Here is a 21,369-nt window from a genome sequence, read left to right as displayed (position 1 = left end):
AAGCAAACATATGCAAACGATGCAAACATAACAGCAATCTGCCAAAACAGTACAGTCTGTAAAGAATGCAAGCGTATCAATACTTCCCTAACTCCAAACAATATTAAATTCTACCACACTGTAGAAAATTTATCAGAGCTTATTATGCAAAAAGTTTCAACATTTTATCACATTCTGACTTTTTTAGGGAATTTTTGCAACAACGATAAACTTTCTGTTTTCAAACAGCAACATGTATACTTGCAAAATAAGCATGGCGAAGGCTATCAATGCCACTTTTATCGAAATAAAAGATGCAGAACATTATTCTAAATAACAGCAAGCAAGTCCTACAAAATAAATTGACGCTCCAAGCAAAAACATATCATGTGACGAATGAAAACATAGCTCCAAGTGAGGTTACCGATAATGTTGGAGACGAAAGAGGGGATGCCTTCTGGGGCATCCCCAAGCTTAGTTGCTTGGATCTTCCTTGGATATTACCTTGGGGTGCCTTGGACATCCCCAATCTTAGGGTATCATCACTCCTTATTCTCCTCATATCGATATCTCACCCAAAACTTGAAAACTTCAATCACACAAAACTTAACGGAACTTCGTGAGATAGGTTAGTATGACAAAGAGCAAACCCTTCCACTTTTGGTACTGTCAAAGACAAGATTCATAATTGTTATCACAAAATTCTTACTGTGGCATATCATTTCTACAATTTACGTTGAGCAATATAAGCCATAGAAACTAGAAAACAAGGAAGCTATGCATTGAAAATAGAATCTATCAAAAACAGAACAGTCTGTAGTAATCTGTACTCAAACCATACTTCTGCTACTCCAAAAATTATGAAAAAAAATTAGGACCACATGAGCAATTTGTATATTAAAATTCTGCAAAAAGAATCAACTCAATAGCACTCTTCTGTTAAAAATTAGACTTATTTTCGTGAGCACAAAAGTTTCTATTTTTCAGCAAGATCAAAGCAACTATCACCCAACATGATCCCAAAGGCTTTACTTGGCACTTTATTGAAACAACAGTAATAAAACATGATTACTACAGTAGCTTAATAATGTGAACACACAAAAACAGTAGGTAAAAGTGTTGGGTTGTCTCCCAACAAGTGTTTTTCTTTAATGCCTTTTAAGCTAGGCACGATGATTTCCAATGACGCTAACATAAAAGATAAGAATTGAAACATAAAGAGAGTATCATGAAGCACAAGTTCCTCTCTCATAATAATTTTCAGTAGCATCATGAATGGATTCAACAATATAACCATCACATACATCACTCTTTTCATGATGCACAAGCATAGAAGATTTATCACTCTTTATAGCATAGATGTCATCATAATAATCATCATAGATAGCAATTTCATTGTCATACTCAATTGAAACCTCTTCCAAAATAGTGGATGTATCACTAAATAAAGTCATGACCTCTCCAAATCCACTTTCATCAATATTGTAATAAGATTCAACACCCTCCAAAATAGTGGGATCACTACCTAGAGTTGACACTCTTCCAAACCCACTACTTGTATCAATGTAATCATGATAAATAGGAGGCATGCTATCATCATAATAAATTTTCTTATCGAAAGTAGAAGGAATCAAAGGATCATATTCATTAAGCAAAGCATCCCCAAGCTTAGGACAAGCATTATTTCCAGCAAATAAATCTTCAAACATATCATACTCATTAAACATAGCATCCCCAAGCTTGTGGTTTTGCATATCATCACAATAATTCTTATCAATAGCATGAATGGCACCAATAGTATAGCAAACATTATTATCATATTCTTCCCAATCATAATCATCACAACAAGCAATAGGCATAACAAAATCATCATCAATATCGTCATCCTCCATCAACATATTTGATTCACTTTCATGAGGCACGATGTGTGATGGGAGCAACATTATTTGGGAGAGATACCTTTTTACCTCTATTATTTCTTCTTTTCTTCTTCTTCACCACACCATGTGTGGGTTTAATTAATTTTTTCAAGCTTCTTATTGAAGAGATTGATTGGATAGGAAGCTCCTCCTCGTTACCCGATTCATCATAATAAACACTAGGAGGGTACTGGGGAATATTTTCCCTTTCATTAGTACTCTCTTCATATTCTATTTGTTTTCTTGACTTTAGATAGTTGGCAATATAAGAATTCTCAATGCAATTTACCGCACAAAACATATAAATTTCTTCTAGATCAAAATCAAGAAATCTCTCGAGATTAAATTTTAGAATACCCTTAGTTATACGTTTCATTTCTTCATACCCCAAAAGAAGACTAAGCTCTCTATGATGCTCAAGGGTCATCAAGTTATCACAATTTTTGTACACTATTTGATCATGAAAGAATTTGCATTGGAGATTTAAATGACCACATTCCTTGCAAAGTTCACAAGGATGGATAAAAAATTAAATCTTTCAGCACAATCATCTAGCCTCTCTTGAAATTTTTTTTGTTTCTAAATATTTATGCTTCTTACAAAATCTATACTCCCTTTTTGTTGTGCAATTGCACTCCCAATTCACTCCACAAAAAGTGACATGCTTATAAGAAACATTTTTGTCATGACTTGTGCAATCATCATTAGCATTTTGGATATTCAAAGAATTCATACTAACAACATTGCAATCATGCTCATCATTCAAATATTTTGTGCCAAGAATTTTATTGACTTCTTCTTCTAGCAATTGGGCGCAATTTTTTGAACCATCATTTTCAAGAAAGATATTATAAAGATGATCAATAATATGATGCAACCTAAATTCCATTTTTTATGTAGTTTTCTTTTATAAACCAAACTTGTGACAAAACAAGAAACTGAAAGATTCAATTGCAAGATCTAAAGATATACCTTCAAGCACTCACCTCCCCGGCAATGGCGCCAGAAAAGAGCTCGATGTCTACTACGCAACTTTATTCTTGTAGACACGTGTTGGGCCTCCAAGCGCAGAGTTTTGTAGGACAGTAGCAATTTTCCCTCAAGAGGATGACCTAAGGTTTATCAATTCGTGAGAGGTGTAGGATGAAGATGGTCTCTCTCAAACGACCCTGCAACCAAATACAAGAAATCTCTTGTGTCCCCAACACACCCAATACAATGGAAAATTGTATAGGTGCACTAGTTCGGCGAAGAGATGGTGATAAAAGTGTAATATTGATGGTACAAATATATCTTTATAATCTGAATAAATAAAAACAGTAAGGTAGCAAATAATAAACGGGTACAAAACGGTATTTCAATGCTTAAAAAGGAGGCCTAGGGCATGTAGTTTCACTAGTGCAACCTCTCAACAGTGCTAACATAGTTGGATCATATGATTATGTTGGGTTTCGTAGTATTTCAAAAAAATTCCTACGCACACGCAAGATCATGTGATGCATAGCAACGAGAGGGGAGAGTGTAGTCTACGTACCCACGCAGACCGACTGCGGAAGCGTTGACACGATGTAGAGGAAGTAGTCGTACGTCTTCACGATCCAACCGATCAAGCACCGAAACTACGGCACCTCCGAGTTCGAGCACACGTTCAGCTCGATGACGATCCCCGGACTCCGATCCATCAAAGTGTCGGGGAAGAGTTCCGTCAGCACGACGGCGTGGTGACGATCTTGATGCACTACAGCAGCAGGGCTTCGCCTAAACTCCGCTACAGTATTATCGAGGACTATGGTGGCAGGGGGCACCGCACACGGCTAAGGAATAGATCACGTGGATCAACTTGTGTGTTCTAGGGTGCCTCTGCCTCAGTATATAAAGGACTAGAGGGGGGAGGCTGGCCGGCCAAGGTGTGGCGCGCCAGGAGAGTCCTACTCCCTCTGGGAGTAGGATTCCCCTCCCAATCCTAGTTGGAATAGGATTCGCGGAGGGGGAAAAGAGAGAGAGGGGGCCGGCCACCTCTCCTAGTCCTAATAGGACTAGGGGAAGGGGGAGGCGCGCAGCCCATGTAGGGCTGCCTCTTATCTTTTCCACTAAGGCCCATCATGGCCCATTTAGCTCCCGGGGGTTCCGGTAACCTTCCCGGTACTCCGGTAAAATCCCGATTTCACCCGGAACACTTCCGATATCCAAACATAGGCTTCCAATATATCAATCTTTACGTCTCGACCATTTCGAGACTCCTCGTCATGTCCGTGATCACATCCGGGACTCCGAACAACCTTCGGTACATCAAAATGCATAAACTCATAATATAACTGTCATCGTAACCTTAAGCGTGCGGACCCTACGTGTTCGAGAACAATGTAGACATGACCGAGACACGTCTCCGGTCAATAACCAATAGCGGGACCTGGATGCCCATATTGGCTCCTATATATTCTACGAAGATCTTTATCGGTCAGACCGCATAACAACATACGTTGTTCCCTTTGTCATCGGTATGTTACTTGCCCGAGATTCGATCGTCGGTATCCAATACCTAGTTCAATCTCGTTACCGGCAAGTCTCTTTACTCGTTCTGTAATACATCATCCCGCAACTAACTCATTAGTTGCAATGCTTGCAAGGCTTATGTGATGTGCATTACCGAGAGGGCCCAGAGATACCTCTCCGACAATCGGAGTGACAAAACCTAATCTCGAAATACGCCAACCCAACATGTACCTTTGGAGACACCTGTAGTACTCCTTTATAATCACCCAGTTACATTGTGACGTTTGATAGTACCCAAAGTGTTCCTCCGGTAAACGGGAGTTGCATAATCTCATAGTTACAGGAACATGTATAAGTCATGAAGAAAGCAATAGCAACATTCTAAACGATCGGGTGCTAAGCTAATGGAATGGGTCATGTCAATCAGATCATTCTCTTAATGATGTGATCCCGTTAATCAAATAACAACTCATTGTTCATGGTTAGGAAACATAACCATCTTTGATTAACGAGCTAGTCAAGTAGAGGCATACTAGTGACACTTTGTTTGTCTATGTATTCACACATGTATTATGTTTCCGGTTAATACAATTCTAGCATGAATAATAAACATTTATCATGATTATAAGGAAATAAATAATAACTTTATTATTGCCTCTAGGGCATATTTCCTTCAGTCTCCCACTTGCACTAGAGTCAATAATCTAGATTACACCGTAATGATTCTAACACCCATGGAGCCTTGCTGCTGATCATGTTTTGCTCGTGGAAGCGGCTTAGTCAATGGGTCTGCAACATTCAGATCCGTATGTATCTTGCAAATCTCTCTGTCTCCCACCTGGACTAGATCCCGGATGGAATTGAAGCGTCTCTTGATGTGCTTGGTTCTCTTGTGAAATCTGGATTCCTTTGCCAAGGCAATTGCACCAGTATTGTCACAAAAGATTTTCATTGGACCCGATGCACTAGGTATGACACCTAGATCGGATATGAACTCCCTCATCCAGACTCCTTCGTTCGCTGCTTCCGAAGCAGCTATGTACTCCGCTTCACATGTAGATCCCGCTACGACGCTTTGTTTAGAACTGCACCAACTGACAGCTCCACCGTTTAATGTAAACACGTATCCGGTTTGCGATTTAGAATCGTCCGGATCAGTGTCAAAGCTTGCATCAACGTAACCTTTTACGATGAGCTCTTTGTCACCTCCATATACGAGAAACATATCCTTAGTCCTTTTCAGGTATTTCAGGATGTTTTTGACCGCTGTCCAGTGATCCACTCCTGGATTACTTTGGTACCTCCCTGCTAGACTTATAGCAAGGCACACATCAGGTCTGGTACACAGCATTGCATACATGATAGATCCTATCGCTGATGCATAGGGAACATCTTTCATATTCTCTCTATCTTCTGCAGTGGTCGGGCATTGAGTCTTACTCAATTTCACACCTTGTAACACAGGCAAGAATCCTTTCTTTGCTTGATCCATTTTGAACTTCTTCAAAATTTTGTCAAGGTATGTTGTTTGTGAAAGTCCAATTAAGCGTTTTGATCTATCTCTATAGATCTTTATGCCTAATATGTAAGCAGCTTCACCGAGGTCTTTCATTGAAAAGCTCTTATTCAAGTATCCCTTTATGCTATCCAGAAATTCTATATCATTTCCAATTAGTAATATGTCATCCACATATAATATCAGAAATGCTACAGAACTCCCACTCACTTTCTTGTAAATATAGGCTTCTCCGAAAGTCTGTATAAAACCAAATGCTTTGATCACACTATCAAAGCGTTTATTCCAACTCCGAGAGGCTTGCACCAGTCCATAAATGGATCGCTGGAGCTTGCACACTTTGTTAGCTCCTTTTGGATCGACAAAACCTTCTGGTTGCATCATATACAACTCTTCTTCCAGAAATCCATTCAGGAATGCAGTTTTGACATCCATTTGCCAAATTTCATAATCATAAAATGCGGCAATTGCTAACATGATTCGGACGGACTTAAGCATCGCTACGGGTGAGAAGGTCTCATCGTAGTCAATCCCTTGAACTTGCCGAAAACCTTTCGCGACAAGTCGAGCTTTGTAGACTGTAATATTACCGTCAGCGTCAGTCTTCTTCTTGAAGATCCATTTATTCTCAATTGCTTGCCGATCATTGGGCAAGTCAACCAAAGTCCATACTTTGTTCTCATACATGGATCCCATCTCAGATTTCATGCCTTCAAGCCACTTTGCGGAATCTGGGCTCACCATTGCTTCTTCGTAGTTCGTAGGTTCATCATGATCTAGTACCATGACTTCCAGAACAGGATTACCGTACCACTCTGGCGCGGATCTCACTCTGGTTGATCTACGAGGTTCAGTAGTATCTTGATCTGGAGTTTCATGATCATTATCATTAACTTCCTCACTAACTGGTGTAGGTGTCACTGGAACAGTTTTCTGTGATGTACTACTTTCCAGTAAGGGAGCAGGAACAGTTACCTCGTCAAGTTCTACTTTCCTCCCACTCACTTCTTTCGAGAGAAACTCCTTCTCTAGAAAATTTCCGAATTTAGCAACAAAAGTCTTGCCTTCGGATCTGTGATAGAAGGTGTATCCAATAGTTTCCTTTGGATATCCTATGAAGACACATTTCTTTTATTTGGGTTTGAGCTTATCAGGTTGAAGCTTTTTCACATAAGCATCGCAGCCCCAAACTTTCAGAAACGACAACTTTGGTTTCTTGCCAAACCACAGTTCATAAGGCGTCGTCTCAACGGATTTTGATGGTGCCCTATTTAACATGAATGCGGCCGTCTCTAGAGTGTATCCCCAAAACGATAGCGGTAAATCAGTAAGAGACATCATAGATCGCACCATATCCAGTAAAGTACGATTACGACGATCGGACACACCATTACGCTGAGGTGTTCCGGGTGGCGTGAGTTGCGAAACTATTCCACAATTTTCAAATGTACACCAAACTTGTAACTCAAATATTCTCCTCCACGATCAGATCGTAGAAACTTTATTTTCTTGTTACGATGATTTTTCAACTTCACTCTGAAATTCCTTGAACTTTTCAAATGTTTCAGACTTATGTTTCATTAAGTAGATATACCCATATCTGCTTAAACCATCTATGAAGGTGAGAAAATAACGATATCCACCACGAGCCTCAATATTCATCGGACCACATACATCTGTATGTATGATCTCCAACAAATCTGTTGCTCTCTCCATAGTTTCGGAGAACGGTGTTTTAGTCATCTTGCCCATGAGGCACGGTTCGCAAGTACCAAGTGATTCATAATCAAGTGGTTCCAAAATTCCATCAGAATGGAGTTTCTTCATGCGCTTTACACCGATATGACCTAAACGGCAGTGCCACAAATAAGTTGCACTCTCATTATCAACTCTGCATCTTTTGGCTTCAACATTATGAATATGTGTGTTACTACTATCGAGATTCAACAAGAATAGACCACTCTTCAAGGGTGCATGACCATAAAAGATATTACTCATATAAATAGAACAACCATTATTCTCTGATTTAAATGAATAATCGTCTCACATCAAACAAGATCCAGATATAATGTTCATGCTTAATGTTGGCACCAAATAACAATTATTTAGGTCTAATACTAATCCCAAAGGTAGATGTAGAGGTAGCGTGCCGACTGCGATCACATCGACTTTGGAACCATTTCCCACGCGCATCGTCACCTCGTCCTTAACCAATCTTCGCTTAATCCGTAGTCCCTGTTTCGAGTTGCAAATATTAGCAACAGAACCAGTATCAAATACCCAGGTGCTACTGCGAGCATTAGTAAGGTACACATCGATAACATGTATATCACATATACCTTTGTTCACCTTGCCATCCTTCTTATCCGCCAAATACTTGGGGCAGTTCCGCTTCCAGTGACCAGTCTGCTTGCAATAGAAGCACTCAGTTTCAGGCTTAGGTCCAGGTTTGGGTTTCTTCTCTTGAGTAGCAACTTGCTTGTCGTTCTTTTTGAAGTTCCCCTTCTTCTTCCCTTTGCCCTTTTTCTTGAAACTAGTGGTCTTGTTGACCATCAACACTTGATGCTCCTTCTTGATTTCTACCTCCGCAGCTTTCAGCATCGCGAAGAGCTCGGGAATAGTCTTGTTCATCCCTTGCATATTATAGTTCATCACGAAGCTCTTGTAGCTTGGTGGCAGTGATTGAAGAATTTTGTCAATGACGCAATCATCTGGAAGATTAACTCCCAATTGAATCAAGTGATTATTATACCCAGACATTTTGAGTATATGCTCACTGACAGAAGTGTTCTCCTCCATCTTGCAGCTATAGAACTTATTGGAGACTTCATACCTCTCAATCCGGGCATTTGCTTGAAATATTAACTTCAACTCTTGGAACATCTCATATGCTCCATGACGTTCAAAACGTCGTTGAAGTCCCGATTCTAAGCCGTAAAGCATGGCACACTGAACTATCGAGTAGTCATCATCTTAGCTCTGCCAGACGTTCATAACATCCGGCGTTGCTCCTGCAGCAGGCCTGGCACCCAGCGGCGCTTCCAGGACGTAATTCTTATGTGCAGCAATGAGGATAATCCTCAAGTTACGGACCCAGTCCGTGTAATTGCTACCATCATCTTTCAACTTTGCTTTCTCAAGGAACGCATTAAAATTCAACGGAACAACAGCACGAGCCATCTATCTACAATCAAACATAAACAAGCAAGATACTAATCAGGTACTAAGTTTCATGATAAATTTAAGTTCAGTTAATCAAATTAATTAAAGAACTCCTACTTAGATAGACATCCCTCTAATCCTCTAAGTGATTAGGTGATCCAAATCAACTAAACCATAACCGATCATCACGTGAGATGGAGTAGTTTTCAATGGCGAACATCGTTATGTTGATCATATCTACCATATTATTCACGCTCGACCTTTCGGTCTCTGTGTTCCAAGGCCATATCTATATATGCTTGGCTCATCAAGTATAACCTGAGTATTCCGCGTGTGCAATTGTTTTGCACCCGTTGTATTTGAACGTAGAACCTATCACACCCGATCATCACGTGGTGTCTCAGCACGAAGAACTTTCGTAACGGTGCATACTCAGGGAGAACACTTCTTGATAATTTAGTGAGAGATCATCTTATAATGCTACCGTCAATCAAAGCAAGATAAGATGCATAAAAGGATAAACATCTCATGCAATCAATATAAGTGATATGATATGGCCATCATCAACTTGTGCTTGTGATCTCCATCTCCGAAGCACCGTCGTGATCACCATCGTCACCGGCGTGACACCTTGATCTCCATCGTAGCATCGTTGTCGTCTCGCCAATCTTATGCTTCCACGACTATCACTACCACTTAGTAATAAAGTAAAGCATTACATCGCGATTGCATTGCATACAATAAAACGACAACCATAAGGCTCCTGCCAGTTGCCGATAACTCGGTTACAAAACATGATCATCTCATACAATAAAATTCAGCATCATGTCTTGACCATATCACATCACAACATGCCCTGCAAAAACAAGTTAGACGTCCTCTACTTTGTTGTTGCAAGTTTTACGTGGCTGCTACGGGCTTAAGCAAGAACCAATCTCACCTACGCATCAAAACCACAACGATAGTTTGTCAAATAGACTCCGTTTTAACCTTCGCAAGGACCGGGCGTAGCCACACTTGGTTCAACTAAAGTTGGAGAGACAGTCGCCCGCAAGCCACCTGTGTGCAAAGCACGTCGGGGGAACCGGTCTCGCGTAAGCGTACGCGTAATGTTGGTCCGGGTCGTCTCGTCCAACAATGCCGCCGAACCAAAGTATGACATGCTGGTAGGCAGTATGACTTATATCGCCCACAACTCACTTGTGTTCTACTCGTGCATATAACATCAACATAAATAACCTAGGCTCGGATGCCACTGTTGGTTTCGTAGTAATTTCAAAAAAAATCCTACGCACACGCAAGATCATGTGATGCATAGCAACGAGAGGGGAGAGTGTAGTCTACGTACCCACGCAGACCGACTGCGGAAGCGTTGACACGACGTAGAGGAAGTAGTCGTACGTCTTCACGATCCAACCGATCAAGCACCGAAACTACGGCACCTCCGAGTTCGAGCACACGTTCAGCTCGATGACGATCCCCGGACTCCGATCCATCAAAGTGTCAGGGAAGAGTTCCGTCAGCACGACGGCGTGGTGACGATCTTGATGCACTACAGCAGCAGGGCTTCGCCTAAACTCCGCTACAGTATTATCGAGGACTATGGTGGCAGGGGGCACCGCACACGGCTAAGGAATAGATCACGTGGATCAACTTGTGTGTTCTAGGGTGCCTCTACCTCAGTATATAAAGGACTAGAGGGGGGAGGCTGGCCGGCAAGGTGTGGCGCGCCAGGAGAGTCCTACTCCCTCTGGGAGTAGGATTCCCCTCCCAATCCTAGTTGGAATAGGATTCGCGGAGGGGGAAAAGAGAGAGAGGGGGCCGGCCACCTCTCCTAGTCCTAATAGGACTATGGGAAGGGGGAGGCGTGCAGCCCATGTAGGGCTGCCTCTTCTCTTTTCCACTAAGGCCCATCATGGCCCATTTAGCTCCCGGGGGGTTCCGGTAACCTCCCCGGTACTCCGGTAAAATCCCGATTTCACCCGGAACACTTCCGATATCCAAACATAGGCTTCCAATATATCAATCTTTACGTCTCAACCATTTCGAGACTCCTCGTCATGTCCGTGATCACATCCGGGACTCCGAACAACCTTCGGTACATCAAAATGCATAAACTCATAATATAACTGTCATCGTAACCTTAAGCGTGCGGACCCTACGGGTTCGAGAACAATGTAGACATGACCGAGACACGTCTCCGGTCAATAACCAATAGCGGGACCTGGATGCCCATATTGGCTCCTACATATTCTACGAAGATCTTTATCGGTCAGACCGCATTACAACATACGTTGTTCCCTTTGTCATCGGTATGTTACTTGCCCGAGATTCGATCATCGGTATCCAATACCTAGTTCAATCTCGTTACCGACAAGTCTCTTTACTCGTTCTGTAATACATCATCCCGCAACTAACTCATTAGTTGCAATGCTTGCAAGGCTTATGTGATGTGCATTACCGAGAGGGCCCAGAGATACCTCTCCGACAATCGGAGTGACAAAACCTAATCTCGAAATACACCAACCCAACATGTACCTTTGGAGACACCTGTAGTACTCCTTTATAATCACCCAGTTACGTTGTGACGTTTGGTAGTACCCAAAGTGTTCCTCCGGTAAACGAGAGTTGCATAATCTCATAGTTACAGGAACATGTATAAGTCATGAAGAAAGCAATAGCAACATACTAAATGATCGGGTGCTAAGCTAATGGAATGGGTCATGTCAATCAGATCATTCTCTTAATGATGTGATCCCGTTAATCAAATAACAACTCATTGTTCATGGTTAGGAAACATAACCATCTTTGATTAACGAGCTAGTCAAGTAGAGGCATACTAGTGACACTTTATTTGTCTATGTATTCACACATGTATTATGTTTCCGGTTAATACAATTCTAGCATGAATAATAAACATTTATCATGATTATAAGGAAATAAATAATAACTTTATTATTGCCTCTAGGGCATATTTCCTTCAGATTATCTCTCAAAGTACAATAAAGAATCACTCCGGAGTTCCTATTAGCGGAGAACAAAAGATAGGAATTGTTTGTAGGGTATGAAACCACCTCAAAGCTATTCTTTCCGCTCGATCTATTCAATAATTCGTACTAAAATAATGCAAAGCTATTTTTTCCGTTCGATCTATCCTAGAGTTCATACTAGAATAACACCAAAGCATATTCATATTCATAATACTCAATCCACACAAAGAACTACAAAGAGAACCCAAAGTTTCTATCAAAGAAAAGATAATAAAAACGTGCATCAACCCCTATGCATAGATTACCCCAATACTACCGTGGGAATCCACAAGTTGAGTGCCATAACCTATATCAAGTGAATCAATAAGATACCCCATTGTCACCTCAAGTATTCATACCGCAAGACATACATCATGTGTTCTCAAATCTGAACATTCAATCCGACATGACAAAACTTCAAAGGGTAAAGATTCAATTCATCACAACAAGAGTATAGAGGGGGGAAACATCATATGATCCATCTATGCTAACAAAGCCCATGATAATAAATCACGAGAGAGAGAGAGAGAGAGAGGGAGATTAAACACATAACTACTAGTACAAACCCTCAGCCCCAAGGGTGGAATACTCCCTCCTCATCGTGGTAGCCGCCGGGATGATGAAGATGGCCACCGGTGATGATTCCCCCTCTGGCAGGGTGCCGGAACGGGCTCCTGATTGGTCTTCGGTGGCTACAGAGGATTGCGGCGGCGAAACTTCCGACCTAGGTTAACCCTGAAGGGTCCCGGAGTATTTGGGGATTTATAGTGCAAAGAGGGGGTGCAGGAGGCCACCGAGGTGGGCACAACCCACCTGGGCGTGCCAGGGGGCCCTGGCGCGCCCTGGTGGGTTGTGCCCCCCTCGAGGCACCCTCCAGATGCTGCTCTAGCCCAATGGATGTCTTCTGGCCCATAAAAATTCTCCGTGGAGTTTCGCGGTGTTTGGACTCCGTTTGATATTGATTTTCTTCGATGTAAAAAACAAGCAAAAAACAGAGAACTGCATCGAACGTCACACGCCTCCGTTATATAATCCATATCCACCATGAATCCTAAGCACCAACCGTTGTCGTACGCCAATTTGATGGGGCTCCCTCCAAACCGGCGGCTCTCTCCACTCTAGTGGCTCCATCCATGTGTTGTTCACCATACAACAACAAATCAAGATTAACAACAACGTCGAGACCAGCAGCGGAGGTGGGTCCGGTGAGTGTTTCTCTGCAGCAATCGAGACCGGCGTGTAGATGTGGATGGCGACATGGCTGCCTATGGGACTTGAGAAAATTTATCATTGTTCTCATAGGCAAAACTGGCGAGGTCATTTTCCTTTCTCCATTCAGTATCAGGTAGTTTGTCTAGAAATAAAGTTCTTTGGCCGGGGCTTTATATTGTTTTTAAGAATATGTCAGATGTGGTGCAACTTAAAGGCTTAGTTCTTAAAGACTAATTTCATCGAAGATTAGACATGCAAGCTCCTCCTCTTTACTAGTTGATAAAGGAAAGAAGATTCACCCTGAACATGAATCTCAATAATCTCTTTCGTAGTGTTAACTATTAAGGCTTCAGCATGCTTCTCTCGGTGATGGACAGTTATCTAAATTTTTAGTTTGCTTCCTCCTAGTTTCTTTGGTAAAAGCAAATGCTTGTAAAAGCTAAGCCTTGGCAAGCTATTAGTTGCTTGATGAGCTAATTGCTACTTTGTGATGGTGACCTTTATGGAACCTTTTGATATTTATATGGCTGAGAGACACTCATGGTTGATGATTCCAGACTTTGAGAAGTTGTAGGGTTCAGCTTCTACCTATCAATTGGGAGGCATATTGCTCGAATTTTCTCCCTAATTGGTATTCGATCATGCGTCGCCATGGGAAATTCTAATGTGTTATGGATCAAAGAGAGCTACAACAAGCAAATATAGCCTTTGCTCGGTTCAAGGATGTTGCCACCCATGTCTGAATTCAAGCAAAGCTGTGATTCAGCTCTAACGTTTGTGTTATTTTGTGTTGTGTACATGAAAGACATACCACATAAATAGATATGTTTCAGTATTGCAACTGTAACAATTCCGTCGTAGTCTAGGTGGTTAGGATACTCGGCTCTCACCCGAGAGACCCGGGTTCTAGTCCTCGTGACGGAAAGCCTTTCATTTTGAAATTATTATTCTCCTCTCTGCTTTGTGCTACTTGAACTCATAACGCTCCTACGCTTCACGTCGAGACTGGAGCAATTCCAGCTAATTTTGACAGGTGATCAATACATCTGATCAACGTTGATGCCTCACTCCCGGCTAGTCCTTCTCTCTCATCTCTATCATGACTGCTAACCAGCAAACTCCTTATGCAGGTAACCTTACCAATCTTTGTTGCTACTGACGGGCCAACAATAGTTCCAGGTATAGAAAGCTCAATGGTAGATAGAAAAAGATGAGGAAAGGGAATGCAACACGAATCAAGAAGCAAATCAAATTGAATGGTTAAAAAGGTTAGTGAATTATAGTGAATGAAATAAGCTAGTACTGCCAGCAAACTCCTTGTTTGAATATCTCGTGAGCAGGGCCCGACCCCGTCCCCTTTCTTCTCCGGCAGTGACACCGGCCCGGAGCAGAGGAGGGAGAGGTGCAGGGGGTCCATGTACATAGTAATAGGTCTAGGTCGCCTACCAAAGTGACATTTGGCTTCATGCCAGACTGGTGAGCGCCACCGCCGTATTAGAGCAGCGTGTGGCGGCTAGCGACTGTTGTTCTTCCGATTGCAGTGCTCCTTGGATTGGGGCTTGAACTTGTCGGTGGATGTAACACCCTTCCAATTGCGGTGCTCCATGGGCTTGGGCTTGAACTTGTCGGTGGATGTAACACCGGCGTCACCACTAATAATTTTGCATGCCTCCTTGATCTGGAGGATTGCCTACTCTTTTGGCTCATTCTTGAGTCACCATCGTGCTGATTGAGACCAACAATGGGATAAGATAAGGTCGGGATCCCGTCGATTGGGTGCTGGTGATCCTTCTTCAATGTTTGTAATGGAGCCTTGGCACCCGCAGAACGTTCGATGGCATTCTTTCATAGCCTTTCCGGCAAATCCTCTGGCAGAAGGGTGGAGCTTTCGTATCTTACCTGCTCCCTCCCGGCAGATTTGCCGAAAGGGAGGTAGTGTAGAGACGGTGTGGTGGCCACTTCTATTTTCCCTGGCATGCGTAGCTGCTCGAGATATAGTGGTGGCGGTCATATTGTCGGAAGTTGTGTCGTGTACAGCGACGACAAGGCTTGGACCTCCACCGGAGCTGCAATTTAGACCCAATTGCGTTTTATATTCTGAGATTAGGGCCCTCATGAAAATGTCTGGACTGGTTGTAATTTCCTTTCTTTTTGCGTCCTTGTTTCAGCTTTTGCAATGTGGTTGCTTTGAACTATGAAACCTTTTCGGACCTTCGTGCGCAAAGAAATGACATAAATTAATTCATAGTACATGAACGTGTGCAAAGGATACTCAACAAGTGATTATCGACTCATAATAAATGCAGGAAAATCCTCCTCTCTACGTGGATTGTGAAAGAGATATGAAAATATCAACAAGGAATTTTGGATTCATAATAAATGCAGCCATACCCACATTTATAGGGAGGGTTGCAAGGTACGTGAAATCCAACCTGGGATTTTGTTTTTATTCACATTAAATGTAGTCAAACCCTGCTCTATATGAAGTGTGCAAGGGATACGCAAATCTGAACAAAGAATTTTTGGTTGATAGTAAATGCAGCCAAACCCACCTCCAACACTCCGGCTCTCGAGATAAAAGCATACTCACTATTGTGTGCACAAGCCAACAGATTAGCCAGCAATAGTTTGTCTGCATTGCTGCGACGGATACCATCCATGGAGCTCACCGTGCACGCTCTCCTGCTCCCTCTAGTGCTTGCGGCACTCGTCCACCCCGTCCTCATCGCTGTCGCTGTTGCCAATGCCACAACAGGCCGCAGCGGTGGCTTCAGCCTGCGCCTGGTCCCCAGCCCTAGCTGGAACAGTACCATCCACGTCGACGACGACGGCTTCCTACACCTAAACGGGCCAATTGGGCTTGACACCAACGTGCTTCGGCCGCACGTGCACCCTTTCCAAGGGAGGTACACCGTCATCACTAGTGTCGGGACGGGCCATGGCCGCCATACGTACACCCTTACAATGGAGATGACCAGCAGCCTGATGTGGATGCAGTGTGTGCCGATCCAACACCCCGTTTCAGCAGGTGCCACCGCCCTTCAACCCGGCGACCTCGCCGTCATTCCACCCACTCGCACCCACGAACCACATTTGCTCGCCGCCGGGGCACAACGTGTGTAGGTTCCATGCCACCCCCACCCGCCCTGGTGGCTCGCAGGCGAGTGGGGTGCTAGGCGCAGAGACCCTATCCTTCCAGCCTCGGGCCACGGTGCCATGTTGGCAGTCATTCCTACCGTCATCATTGGTTGCATGCACACCACCGCGAGTTTCAAGAGCCATGGGGTGGTCGCTGGTGTCTTTGGCCTGGGTAAGACGTACCCGTCACTCATCTGGTTCCTTCATCGTGACGGCTTGCATCGCTTCTCCTATTGCCTCTTCGTGCCCGGGTCGGCAAACCAGCACGGCTTCCTCTGGTTCGGTAACAACATCCCGGTGGACACAAGGCACATGAGGAGCACCAGGATGCTCTACCCCAAGGATAGCTCCTACTTCGTCAACCTCGTCAGCATCAGCGCCGCCGGGTCGCAGCTGCGCGGCAACCTGGCGGAGGTGTTCAGGCGCCGACAGATCGACGACGGCAGGTGGCATAGCGGGTGCGTGATCGATGCCGGGACACCCTGGGGTGTGATGGTCAAGGCTGCGTATGACATTCTGGAGCACACCCTGGCAGAGCACGGTAGGAGGATCGGGGTGAAGCGGGTGCCCCGCACCAACTTCGGCCTCTGCTTCCGCACGACCCGTGCCATCCTCTCACAGTTGCTGATGGTGACACTGCACTTCGAGCATGAGCAGGACCTCGTGCTCACGCCGAATAAGTTATTCATCGCGCAAGAGCAAGACATCTGCCTCACCGTGTCACCGAGCACACGCATCACCATCATCGGCGCGATGCAGCAACTGGGCACGCGCTTCATCCTCTCTCCAGGGCTAGCCCAACGACCACAATACAGAGGCCGCCCTCTGCCACCTTAGCCTCCTCAACTTCACGTGGCTCCAACTCTCGGATGGTATCCCCCAACACGACCACGTCTCCCACCTCGTCGTCTCCTACCACCTGCAGAGGCGATGGAGCTACTAGTCCTGCGCCTACATCTGGGGGACCCACGTCAATATCGACCGCAAGTCCTTCCTCAACGCAACAGACATTGAACTCCAACCCATGACAGAGCACAAGGAGCTCCCTCCCAACTTGAACCCGGCCACGGGTACCTACACCGTCTTGCAATTCATAATAATGTGTATCCACCCTAAGTTTCATGTCAAAGACATGTTGCCGTCAAATGTGTCGGACGCGATTGAGAAAGCAAAGGTGGGGTTAGCGCATAAGTTTAGCTGGGCGCAGCTGATCTGGGACCTAGTCCAGAATGAGATTCTCGAATTGTCGACCAGGGATCACTACACCATGCACCAGAATTCTCTACCGGTGTGTGTTGGAGAAAGTCAATTATACTGACACACAGTCGGTTGGGAAAACTTGCATCGGTCAGTTGGTCGGAAATACATACTAGTGGCGTCCAATAGTCGCTTGGCTTTTCCCGTCTGGACTTTCCCCAACGGACACTTTCGGTCGGCAATAGTCTTTCTCGACCAATAATTTGTTGGTGGAGGCTGTTTTCCCGACCAACCTAGCTATCAGGGACGTAGTGCTGTGGTGCAGTGGTAGTGGATGATAAAAATTCATACTTCGTGGTGCATCTTCTCAGACTCATTTGGGTAAAGGATCCGGATGTGTTCGGGATGATGGACAGGATGGTGGACATGATTAAAAACTCATTCAGGAGGAATTTCAGACGCGGCCACAGGTGCCCAAACTAGTGGGGCCTGGGGATGAAATGTCTACAATTGTTCAGGTTCAACAGCAAAACCCTCTAAAAATAGCAAGCCATGGTGGTACAACTGCTGACGATGTTCAACCACAGGCTTGCGGCGGCAGAACTTTCGATCTAGGTTAACCCTGAAGGGTTTCAGAATATTTGGGGATTTATAGTGCAAAGAGGGAGTGCGAGGAGGCCACCGAGGTGGGCACAACCCACCTAGGCGCGCCAGGGGGGCCTGGCGCCCCTGGTGGGTTGTGCCCCCCTCGAGGCACCCCCTAGGTGCTGCTCTGGCCGAATGGATGTCTTCTGGCCCATAAAAAATCTCCGTGGAGTTTCACGGTGTTTGGACTCTGTTTGATATTGATTTCCTGCGATGTAAAAAACAAGCAAAAAATAGCAACTGGCACTGGGCACTGGGTCAATAGGTTAGTCCCAAAAATGATAAAATAACAGCATGAATACTTCATAAATTATAGATACGTTGGAGACGTATCAGCATCCCCAAGCTTAATTCCTACTCGTCCTCGAGTAGGTAAATAATAAAAGAAATAATTTATGAAGTGTGAATGCTAGCAAAGTGCATAACTTTGATCAATGATAATTTCAATCACTTTTCCTAGCATCATAAAAGCAATACTTTCTTATAAAACTTCTCATGTTATAGTAGCAACCAATTCACATGTTAAGGTTCAAACAATGAATTCTCTTCAAACTCAACAACCTATGTTCTAAGTCACCAAGCAATTACAATTCAACTTATTCAAGGAGTTTAAGTAAGAGCTCCACATACTCAACCATCTTGTAGTCTTCTATGATTGCTAACACTCACCACGTACACATGAGCAAAACGTTTCAATCGGACACATAGAAAGATAGGGCTTATTGTTTTGCCTCCCAACGTATTCACCTCAAGGGTGATGTCAACAATAATAGCTCATGCTACAAATATTCAACTGGACATATGTGCCTAGATCTTTCCTCACCACATGATGCTTGCCAAAAGAGAAAAAATAAAAAGGAATAGAGAGAAATACTTTGACTCTTTGCATGAAAGTAAATACATAAAAGTGAAAGATAGGCCCTTCGCAGAGGGAAGCAGAGGTTGCCATGCGCTTATTTGTTTGTATGCTCAATCCCTTAGTGCAAAAGAACATCACACTATATTGCCCCTTATGATAGCAACCTTTATTATGCAGTCTGTCACTTTTATTGCTTTGCCATCATAAGTTCGTATAACGCTTAATTTTCTCTTACACTAAATGATCTAACACTTTTAGAAGCAATTTTTATTGCCTTATTGCACCGATGACAACTTACTTGAAGGATCTTGCTCAATCCTTAGTTAGGTATGGTGGCCTCTTGGAAATAAGATTTGGGTTTAAGGGTTTTTGGATGCACAAGTAGTATCTCTACTTGGTGCGAAATTTTTGGCTAGCAAAGATGGAGGGCAAGCACCACATGTTGAAGGATCTATGACAATATAACTTCTATGTGAATATGAACAAACATAAATTATTACGTTGTCTTCCTTGTCCAACGTCAACAGTTCTGGCATATAATATTTTGATGGGGGCTCACAATCACAAAAGATTTCCAAGATAGTGTATTTGCATGTGAAAGTTCTCTTCCTTATACTTTTTATTTGTGAATTTCTTATATGAACAATATTGTGATTGTCAAGCCTCAAGAGATTTCACTTTCTAAACCCAATGTGAAGCTACCACTAGGCATGATATGTTTCAACTTCATGACATTCAATTTATTCAACAATTTACTCATAGGATATAAGTTAAGCACAAGAGTGAATGACATAGAAAAGAGCTTCGTTGACGGGATGTGAATGCCGCTTACTTAGCCTCCCTGGCAATTATTTGAGGACTCTATTTTAATAAAAACTTTCAGATCTAAGTATTTTATTAATACAGCAAGCAAAATGAAAATAAAATGACTATCTAAGAATAGCACAACTCATATGAAGAAGCAAAAACTTAGGCTCAACCGATACCAACCGATAATTGTTGAAGAAGAAAGGTGGGATGCCTACGGGGGCATACCCAATCTTAGATGCTTGAGACTTCTTGAATATTATCCTGGGATGCCTTGGGCACCCCCAAGCTTGAGCTTTTGTGTCTCCTTAATTCTTCTCATATCACGGTTTTCCTAAATCTCAAAAGCTTCATCCACACAAAACTCAACAAGAACTCGTGAGATAAGTTAGTACAAACCAATGCAAAAACCTTATCATTATCTACTGTAGCAAATCACTAAAATTATTGTTCAACATTTCATAATAAATGCCTATGCATATTTAATACTCATATCCTCAAATAGAATCATTAAACAAGCAAACATATGCAAACGATGCAAACATAACAGCAATCTGCCAAAACAGTACAGTCTGTAAAGAATGCAAGCGTATCAATACTTCCCTAACTCCAAACAATATTAAATTCTACCACACTGTAGAAAAATTATCAGAGCTTATTATGCAAAAAGTTTCAACATTTTATCACATTCTGACTTTTTTAGGGAATTTTTGCAACAGCGGTAAACTTTCTGTTTTCAAACAGCAACATGTATACTTGCAAATTAAGCATGGCAAAGGCTATCAATGCCACTTTTATCAAATAAAAGATGCAGAACGTTATTCTAAATAACAGCAAGGAAGTCCTACAAAATAAATTGACGCTCCAAGCAAAAACATATCATGTGACGAATGAAAACATAGCTCCAAGTGAGGTTACCGATAATGTTGGAGACGAAAGAGGGGATGCCTTCTGGGGCATCCCCAAGCTTAGTTGCTTGGATCTTCCTTGGATATTACCTTGGGGTGCCTTGGACATCCCCAATCTTAGGGTATCATCACTCCTTATTCTCCTCATATCGATATCTCACCCAAAACTTGAAAACTTCAATCACACAAAACTTAACGGAACTTCGTGAGATAGGTTAGTATGACAAAGAGCAAACCCTTCCACTTTTGGTACTGTCAAAGACAAGATTCATAATTGTTATCACACAATTCTTACTGTGGCATATCATTTCTACAATTTATGTTGAGCAATATAAGCCATAGAAACTAGAAAACAAGGAAGCTATGCATTGAAAATAGAATCTATCAAAAACAGAACAGTTTGTAGTAATCTGTACTCAAACCATACTTCTGCTACTCCAAAAATTATGAAAAAAAAATTAGGACCACGTGAGCAATTTGTATATTAAAATTCTGCAAAAAGAAT

The 21,369-nt window shown here is 43.0% G+C and overlaps 1 pseudogene; it reads left to right on the top strand.

Annotated features, from left to right (window-relative positions):
- Positions 1–15,968: 15,968 nt before the first annotated feature.
- On the top strand, positions 15,969–17,285 carry LOC119333946 (annotated as a pseudogene).
- Positions 17,286–21,369: the final 4,084 nt, after the last annotated feature.

This window comes from Triticum dicoccoides, chromosome 7A (assembly GCF_002162155.2).
Source record: "Triticum dicoccoides isolate Atlit2015 ecotype Zavitan chromosome 7A, WEW_v2.0, whole genome shotgun sequence".
In the NCBI taxonomy this organism is placed as follows: domain Eukaryota; kingdom Viridiplantae; phylum Streptophyta; class Magnoliopsida; order Poales; family Poaceae; genus Triticum; species Triticum dicoccoides.
Note: the sequence above shows the minus strand (reverse complement) of the source record. Positions and strands in the feature narration are given on the sequence as shown.